Here is a 10,112-nt window from a genome sequence, read left to right as displayed (position 1 = left end):
TGTCCAGGCTGAAAGTGGAGCTCAGGGGCTGTGCCTCATTTTGGCCGGCAGAGTGCTGCAGGAGGCGTCTGTCCCAACTATCACCCCCCCAGCAGGCCCACGGAGGACCAGTACAATGCTGTTCTGGCCCTCAAAGAAATCCCTGCATTAAGCCATTAAGTTCTTATGCCAGAAAGATTTTGATAAAATTTTCAATTTGCTCTGTAATATATGAGCAGGCGTTTCATTGTGAGCATTCTTTCCTGTGAGAATCTTTATCTGGATTTCACCAGCTTTCCAGTATTGGAAGTAATAATTATTCAGAGATAGATTGCTAACTATAATATAGAACTGACCGTGATAAATATTTTCAAATTTCACACTAGAAAATCTATGATGAGTCAGCGATGATAGAATTGAAGCGGTTGAATTGATGAATCAAGAAATAAATTAAATATCTTATGTTTTGACAGTCCAGTCTATGGTCAGATGATGGAAAGAAAGAAGCAGAGAAATTACTAGGTCACAATGCACAAAATATTGAATGACCATCTTTGGGGGAAAAAAACACCTTCATTAAAAAATCCAAAAAGCTGAAAAATGTAGACAGAGCATGAGAAAAAATGAAGGATATCTCCTCCTTTTGTCAGAGCTCTAGATCTCGGGACATGGAAGGACGATTCTAGTCTACACCAGAATATTGCAATAACTAATCTATCAGTCAGTTCTAGCCCTAGCTTGTCTTTCAACGTAATATATATTCTGTGAAAATGAGAGGAAAGCAATTGCTTAAGTTTTAGGTCATGGTAGTGAGAAAGCATATAAAGGTATTTGCAGAACTATTGATTGCGGTTAGATGCACATTTCAGTTCATTTTTTGGCTTTGCTGAGTTACAGTATACTGTAGTTCTTGATCATTCTTAATCATTTTCTGAATCTAGAGGACAATATGAATCTGCTCACCACCTTTCTCCTGGTGGGTCTCCTAGCTCTTTGGATGGGCTTCCCCTTTGCAGCCGAGAGCAACCTTCCAACAGGTGAGACATAAAAGTAGCTGCTTGGTGAACAGAGATGATGGGATAAAGAGCAGAAAGCCTCATTGAGTGTTATGCCTGAATCTTTACTTATAAGTCATCTATTATCGGTGGACAATTGAATATTAATTTCTGTAGTGTTGTATTTTTTCCATTATCATTGTCATAAAAAAAATCTGATAACATATTTTAATCCATAATGCAGTTCCAGAAATATAATATGCAAATGTTTAAATTTTGTTGGATATGTTCTTCATAGAATTTACTGTAGTCCTTATGTTATTCAATCAATGGATCTTGAAATATTTCCCGTATCATTATTTATTTGTCAAATAAAGATTTGTGTTAAGCCAAGCCAGGCCAATTCAGGGTTATGTTGGGGATTTCAAACTCAACTTCTTCCATATTAGTCCTAGGCTTCATCTGTTAAAATGTATTGGTATTGCATCAGAAAGGTTATATGCAGGAGAGGAGAGAATGAAGAACAGACAAAATTCCCAAAGAGTGAAGACTAAGTGGCTGACCAAAGGTTTGCAGCCAAATTGCCAAGATCAGAGTTCAAACCAACAGCCTAACTACCCATCTGAGCTACTAATATTCAACACATTTTAAGACTAGGTGGCTGTGTTCATAACAGCTGTTGAACCAGCAAGCCACATTTAACCAAGGATAGCAATAGATCATGCTATCTAACTACTCTGAATTTCCTTGACATTTGCCATGTAAGTGGCAAATGCATTTGGAAACTAAAAAAGTCAACGGATTACATTGGCCATTCAAAGGAACTTAAAATTAGGAATTCTACAAAGTATGTGTAGAGCAAATGTGTCCAAAATTTGCCTTATCCTCAGTGCCAATTGTGAATCCTCCCTATTTCAAACAGAAATAGCACCACAACAGAACTCAGGAAGGAGAATTTTTTCAACGTTTCCTTTCTCAGAGCTGTAAGTCTAGCAATCAGGGGTGGGATTCTATGGTTCAGACTGGTTCAAGTGAACTGGATCTTAAATTTGCATATGGTTCTCTGAACTGGTATTTGAACCGACCATCTGGCCCAGCCCACCCTGCTCCCAGAAATCTCCACACAACCCATTTGATTCAGGTAAGTGAAGGGTCTGGGTGGAGGCTCTGGAAAGATGGGCCTTCTGGAAGTACCGGAAGTCTAGAAATGGGCCCGTTTCTGGATTCCAGAGGGCCTCCAGAGCCCGAAGGATGCCGTTTTCGCACTCCCAGAAGCCCAAGGGAAGCCTCTGGACCCTTAGGAAGGTGAAAAATAGCCCTACTGGAAACACCAGAAGTCGCGAAATGGATCCGTGTCCAGCTTCTGGAAAGTCTCCAGAACCCTGGGGAGGCTGTTTTCACTCTCCCAAAGGCAGCAATGGATAGAAATCCTTTCTAAGGTAGGTCTGAAATCATGGCACAAACACAGAAGCTAAGCAAGTCACTTCTTTAGAAATCTGCAGAATGAGTGCACCTCTTCTTTTCAACAAGTTTTAGGAATAATTTTGCTGTTGAAAACCATAGTTTTGGACAATTGGACAGTCAACTCAATAAGTGAAGCAATGCTTATGAACTTACCTCAGCTTTCCTTTGCAAACAGACACTAAACAAGGCAGTTGATCCATGATGCTATCTGTATATTACATTTTGTGTAAGGTACAGAACAAGTATAGGTACATTGATCCCAAAACTGTTTGTTTTTTCCATGCACTATCTTCTTCTATTGCCAGGACAAATAATTTTGGAAAAGCCAGGAATGTGCCCATATGCTGCCTGCCATTGCATTAATTATCCTAGGAGTTGCCACAATGATAATGATTGTCCACGAAAGTTGAAGTGCTGTCTTATTTGTTGCAAAAGGACTTGTGTGACTCCAAGGTATGAAGTTTTCAGATTCAGGTAGGACTTTATGTCCCCATTCTTCTCAAGAACACACTGGGTTTCACATTATCATGTTCTAAAGAGCAGGTGGCAGTTGTGACTAGGGAGTCCTTTGTGCAATTTTGGGTTGTGTGCCAGTAGTGTCCTTTCTTGGGTTGGGATTCCCTGCACTCAGTCACTCAGGACCTGCTCATCTCATGTTTGGACTACGGCAGTGCAATCTATATGGGGCTACACTTGAAGAGTATTTGACAGCTAATGCTAGTACAAAATGCAGTTGAGTGGCAGTTCCGGAGTCCCCAGAGTGACCCAGATCACACAGGTGTTTCATGAGCTGCATAGGTTGCAGGTTTGCTTCCTGGTCCAATTCAAGCTCTTAGTTAGCACTGTCAAACCCTTTATGGCATGGGGTTAGGCTACCTGAGGAACATTGGTCCACTCCACTGACTCTGGCAGGTCGGGCATGCTGTGGACCCCATTGCTCTAGGAATTCTGGCTGGCAAGGTCTAGGAGGAAAGCTTTCTCTGCTATGGTTCTTCCCTCTGGAACATTGTATCCCTCGAGGTAAGGGTTGTATGCATTCTGTTAGGTTTATGAAAAGGCTCTCAAAATCTGCCTCTTCCAATTGCCCTTGGGCCCTGATGGGCATGTTCCATACTGGAGGTGGTGAATGGATTTTAAAAAATGACCTCACCCCTGCCTATTGTACTGAAATTCCTATCTTAAGTAATGTTTGTTAATTTTAAATTTTAACACAGTACACATTGTTTTACTGTGTAGTTTTTATCATATTGGAAGCTGCCCAGTGTCACTTGATAATAAGATGGGTGGGTTATAAATTTAAGAAATAAAAAAAAATGTGATACATTATTCAATTCCCATACAGGCTGGTCCTTGACTCTTATTTTCAATTCTTCAGCCATTCATTTAAAACTCAAGTTCCTCCAACCAAGATTGACAGAAGTTTTTATTTATTATATCATTTGGCTTCTTCTTTGACAACATGTCCAGTGAATGGTTTCCTCTGAAAACTAGTTTGGTAGTTCTCCTAACTATTTCAATGCATTGAGAAGTCATTGGTGACATCATTTTGCTCTATGAGTTGGGTTTTCCCTTTAATGGGAACCCTCCCTGCATTTTACCTGGAAAGGTAGAAAAGCTGGACTCAAAAATTCAGCACTCTCCTAATTATACCAATGTGCTGCAAATGCACTGGTGACATCCATAGCTTGACCCCTTCCTTGTGTATAAACGTATCCAGAAAATACTATGAAGTTCAACAAAAGGGTTTAATCCCTTTGCCAAATATTTAATGTCTTCTTCATGAACCAGCTTAATCTCTTGCGGGAAATACAAGAATTTATTTATTTTTCTCTTTCTCTCTTTTCTCTTTCACACAGTTTTTTCACAAACTCTAACCTTTGTTGGCATTCAATCAACATTTAAGAAGTTCAGCTAAGAGTTGCAGGAGGTTCATCACCTCTATTATTATCACTCCTTTCCTTTCAACTGCCACAGACCAGCACAGACAAAATACTGAAATCATAGTTACTTAAAACAGAAAAATGAGAAAAATTGTAGCATATACATGCTAAAATGTCTAAATATCTAAAAGGGTTTAGAACCAATCCTACAAGAGCAAATTATTGAGCAGTTCTTGGATGTGAACAGAGAGGTGGAGTCAGATTGATCTGATAATAACATTTTAAGGTAAAATAAAACAGAATGACCAGGATATTTCATAAGAAGTGGAAATAATAGCTCCTGGAGGCAATGTTACCCTGGAAGACAGACTTCAATGAATTCAGAAACCAAATATAAACTTCTGCTAAGTTGCTCAGAAAATAAATGGCTGACTTACAGAAAAAAAATACTTATTCAGTGCTGGAAGCAACCTGACTAATCTCTCAATAGTAACAATACATTAAGTCAGGGGTGTCAAACTTGCCTCATCACAGCGGCGTCACGTGACATATCAAGACTTTTTTCCCCTTGCTAAACCGGGTGGGGACGGGGTCATCACGTGACACATTCAGCCCATGGGCTGTGAGTTTGACACCCCTGCACTAAGTCATATGATTCTATTGTGATACAATAATGCCTGATTGTGTAATATCCGTACATTCAGAATATTTTTTTAAAGTTTCTGCCTTGTCTGTATATATAGTAAATTAATTGAATATCTGCAATGCAACTGACTCAAAACTGACTTTCAACAAATCAGCACAATGCACAATGCAATTGTGGAAAGTATCATTTGCAATGTTGGCAGTGGGGGCGAAAACAGAGAACAGGCTTTTATATTATTTACTATATTATCTACAGTTATTTGCAGCAGGTATTTTCAACACAGTTATACAACACAATGCTGGGTTCAATATTCAATACATTTATTAGAAATATATGAGGTGATTGTTGTAATGACGAGGCAGTAGAGTTGTTTGATCATGAACAACTGAATTATGATGATCTTTATTGAAGTATAGTCTTGCATTTATATACATTTTTAGTTATCCTCCATCATTGGTTAACTTTCGTTACTGCTTAACTTTCGTTACTGTTTAGTACAGTAATCCATACAATTAATTACCTCTAGTTAAAGTCTAACATATGTCTACTTCCCCTCTCTAATCCTCCTTTATCCATAGCTTAGTGACTTTGTTTTCCTGAGTTGTATTTGCTTGGAAACATTCTTTATCTGAGGTTTGCCATCCGAGATTGAAATATTCCTGCAAATACAACTCTACAGTGATCTACAGAATAGAGATCATAGACTGAAAGATCCAGATTAAAGATAGTTGCTAGAATCAGGAAATAAATTATATAAATCTTGGGGGTTGAGCCTGTTGAGGGAAGGAAAGAAACAGACATTTTACAAGACCACAATGTATAAAAGTTTGAATGACTATCCTTATCAAAAATATTCAAAAATTTTAAAAATATATTGTTTGTTTTTAAGACTTTGGTTGCCAGACAGAGGACATGTAGACAAAATACATTCCCTTTTGTTGGACATCAGGGAACCTAAGATTTACAATCATGGAAGTGTTATGATGATCTATATTATCCCATAATATTGCAGTTATTAATGTTCCCTCCTGTTGTAGCCAAAGCTTCTGTTCAACAAAAATGAAAAGAATTGCTTCATATGTGGGGAGAAGACAAAAACGGAAGCATACAAACCTGTTTGGCAAAACCCTGAGAGCAGTTCTGTGCAATTGTAGCACTAACCACATTTCTGCTCATATACTGCTCTGCCCAGAAGTAGTTTTTGATCATTCTAAGTCATTTGCTGAATCTGAAAGACAGCATGAAGCTGCTCACCATCTTTCTCCTTGTGGTCTTTCTAGCTCTTTGGCTAGGATTCCCCTCCACAACCGGGAGCGACCTCCCAATAGGTGAGACATAAAAATAGCTGTTTGGTGAGCTGAGATGATGGAGGAAAGCGCAAGAAGCTTGACCAAGTTTTATTCCTGCATCTTTACTTTTAAACTGTCTATTTGATGTAGCTGATTGAATATTAATTTATATAGCTTTTACTACCATTATTGTTATCAGGGAAAATATGTTAACATATTTTAATCTGTAATGCAGTTTCAGGAATAGAATATGCAAATATTTAAATTTTGTTGGAGATGTTCTTCATACAATTTACTATAGTCTTTATATTATTCAACCAGTGAACCTTGAGAATTTTTCCATACATCAATTTATCCAGTAGAATTTGTTTTAGGAAATGTCAGGCCAATTCACGATTCTGTCAGAGACTTTAAACTCAGTGTGCTCCATGTTACAGATAATAGGTGCATCTGTAGATGGCAACCTTTTAAAATAATCTTCATTTTCTCTCAATAAATTGAAGATGCACATTTCCAGGTTAAAATCAATCTGTATTAATTTTATAACAGCTGAAAAGAGATAAGAATGATAAAGAAATATAAAGTTGTGATCGATCACTTGAACAACTTGACAAGTGGAGAAAAGTACAATTCATTTTGTTAAGGTTTGTAGGTCTTGCATCAGACAGTGTGGAAAGCAAGGAGGGAATGAGGAACAGCCTATATTGCTGAAGGCTAGGTGGCTTTGTTCATAGAAGCTGATGAACCATACAGGTTCTTCGTAAAGGTCTAAACACCTGGCTATGTTCCTGAGCATGGGGCAACACATACGCCAAGGGCCCTGCCTCCAGGCTCAGATTCAGATTAACAGAATTGGAAGGGACCTTGTAAGTCATTTAGTCCAATCCACCCCCACCTAAGCAGGAGACCCTACACCATTTCTTACAAGTCGCAGTCCAATCTCTTCTTGAAGGTCTCAAGTGATGATGCTCCCACAACTTCCGAGGACAAACTGTTCCATTGGTTGATTGTTCTCACTGTCAGAAAATTTCTCCTTATTTCTAGGTTGAATCTCTCCTTGGTCAGTTTCCATCCATGATTCCTTGTCTGGCCTTCAGGTGCTTTAGAAAATAGCTTGACCCTTTCCTCTCTGTGACAGCCCCTCAAATATTGGAACACTGCTGTCATGTCTCCCCTGGTCCTTCTCTTCACTAGACTAGCCATGCCCAGTTCCTGTATCTGTTCTTCATACGTTTTAGTCTCCAGTCCCCTAATCATCTTGGTTACTTGTCTCTGAACTGGATGCAGTATTCTAAGTTTGGTCTTACTAGGGCTTTATAGAGTGTTATTAATACCTCCCTTGATCATGATTGTATCCCTCTGTTAATGCAGTTTAGGATTGCATTGGCTTTTTTGGCTGCTGCTGCGCACTGCTGGCTCATATTTAGCTGGTTGTCCACTAAGACTTCAAGATCCCTCTCATAGTTACTGCTATTAAGACTGGTTTCACCCAATCTATATATGTACTTTTGGATTTTCTGGCCTAAGTGTAGAACTTTACTTTTCTCTACATTGAAAAATATTTGAAAAGAAAATAATGATGATGGCTGAAGAACAAAGAAATTTGCACTGGGAAGCCTGAAAAAGTCAGTGGATTGTATTGGCCTTTGAAACAAAGATGAAATTAGGAATTCTATCGAGAAGGTGTTGAACAATTTTTGCCAGGAAATTTCCTGCAGCTCTTGTCAACTTCACTGATCATTCCTCCAAAGTGGGTAGCATTGAATCTTTCTCTCTGCATATAACAAACTTGTAACAGTAATCATATATTGAAATAGCTTTCCCTGGCTTTTTTCCAATTGTTTATCCATTAATACTAAAAGGAGAAGTTCTGGATTCAATTAGGAAGAAGGAATTGTAAAGAATTTCCCTTCTGGGAGGTGTAAGTCTCCCAGTGGATAGAAACTCTTTCTGAGTAGCTCTGAATGTGTGGGACCATCACAGAGGCAAATTAATCTTCTCTTTGCTAGTCCCCAGAAAATATGTTCAGCTCTTTTTTTCAATGATCTCTTTTGCTGTTAAAACTATGGGTTTTTTGGCTGTTAATTTAATATATACTGAATACAAGTAGTCCTTGTTGAGTAACTAAAATTGGGACCATCAGTTCGGCTGATAAGCAAAGCAAGCACCAAGTAAAATATGCTTTTAAACTTTTGTCAGCTTTTCTTTGCTTTATAGGCCTGTGAGGTTTGTAAATGCATGGATTGCTCATAAAGTTAGTTTTTCCTTATGGTGCTAATTGTGCACGGTCACTAAACAAGGCAGTGGTTAAACTAGCACTACCAGTACATTATATTTTAATGTGCAAGGTGTATAATTATAGCTATATACACACTTACACACAAGTATACATGCATACATACAAAAAAATCCCTTCTCACTCCTCTGGTGGGTTGTGTCTTCCTCAATCTCTGGTCCTCTACTCGAGGGTCCTGGGAGTTTGAAAGTTTTCTGCTGGATCTTAGCTGTTCTTAGCTCTACACCCATTGGAGAGCAAACTCCGATGTTGGAGACTCTCTCGCCCAGCCCCAAGAATCACAGCCCCAAGAGCTCTTACCACCAAGTAATAGCAACATCAGGAAGGAGTATAAAAAACTGTAGAAGTATCAGGGCTTGAAGGAAAAACTGGAGAGGGTGTGGATAGTAGAAGCCAAAGGGATCAATGGAAGGGCAAAACCCTCAAACTCCCAGGCCTGTTACCCATAAGGGTAAAAGAGATAGATAGATAGATAGATAGATAGATAGATAGATAGATAGATAGATAGATAGAGAGACAAACAGACATACAGATGAGAGAGAGAGAGAGAGAGAGAGAAATACATATTGATTGATTCCACTTCTTTTCCTCTATATTGTACTCTTCCATTACCAGAATTTCCAATCCAACAGAAACCGGGCACGTGTCCAATCAATTATTGCAACTGCATTCAACCTGAAGATGATAAGTGCCGGACAGATTATGATTGTGAAGAAAAGAAAAAATGTTGTTACTATTGTTGTTCCATGAACTGTGTGAACCCAGCATAAGAAGCTCTGGGATTCAGGTATTACTTTGCATATACTTTCTTCTGAAGGATGCACTGGATCCAATATTATCATATTCTTAGTGAAAGGTAAAATATCATTGACACTTCATTCATTTTAGCCATGTAGCCCATTCTTTCCTTTCCTTCTCTGGGGAATACAGATACTGCTTTCACCTCACATGCTTTTTATTCCCTTTGCTTCAGATTAGCTGCCGTAAACTTCGAGCAACCACAAGCAAACTTAATTACTGGCCTTTTTAGAGCAGTGGTCACCAACCAGTGGGCTTCCCCCAAACTCTGTCAGAAATGAGTCTTTGGGACCCTGCAAGGCATCCTGCTTGAGGCTGCACCGGTGTGACAAGTCTCATAAAGACTTATTTCTGGTGGAGTTTGGGGGAGAGAAAGACTGCTGCTGCTTCTGCTGCTTTCCTTGCATGAAGCCAAAAGTCTCCCCCCTGCCCCCCCCGAGAATGGAGCTGGAAATGGTATCCTGTGATCCCAAATAAAGAATGATTAATCGGTAGGAAAACGGGGTGGGGAATTTTCCTGCAAACTTTTTGGGGGATTTTCCCAGGGACTCTGATCTGCAGGATTTAAAATAATGAGTTTGGTGGTCCCTGAGGTCCAAAAGGTTGGCAACCCCTGAATTAGAGTACATTAAACTTTCCATGGCAGCTGGTCCTTGATTTTTATTTTAAATTCTTCAGCCATCCATTTACAACTAGGATTCTTCCAACCCAGGTTGATAGATGTTTTTCTTTGTTATATCATTTGGCTGCATCCCTGACTCTATC

At 39.0% G+C, this 10,112-nt stretch overlaps 1 long non-coding RNA gene across 1 annotated transcript; it reads left to right on the top strand.

Annotated features, from left to right (window-relative positions):
• Nucleotides 1-845: 845 nt before the first annotated feature.
• On the top strand, nt 846-9,190 carry LOC148126039 (uncharacterized). Its single transcript, XR_015742549.1, has 3 exons — nt 846-1,016; nt 2,744-2,891; nt 9,165-9,190. It is a non-coding gene; the product is annotated as an uncharacterized LOC148126039 (long non-coding RNA).
• The last annotated feature ends 922 nt before the right edge of the window (nt 9,191-10,112 follow it).

This window comes from Pseudonaja textilis, chromosome 3 (assembly GCF_049901715.1).
Source record: "Pseudonaja textilis isolate UNSWEBS1 chromosome 3, rPseTex1.2, whole genome shotgun sequence".
In the NCBI taxonomy this organism is placed as follows: Eukaryota; Metazoa; Chordata; class Lepidosauria; order Squamata; family Elapidae; genus Pseudonaja; species Pseudonaja textilis.
This window is presented reverse-complemented; position numbering and strand designations above follow the sequence as displayed.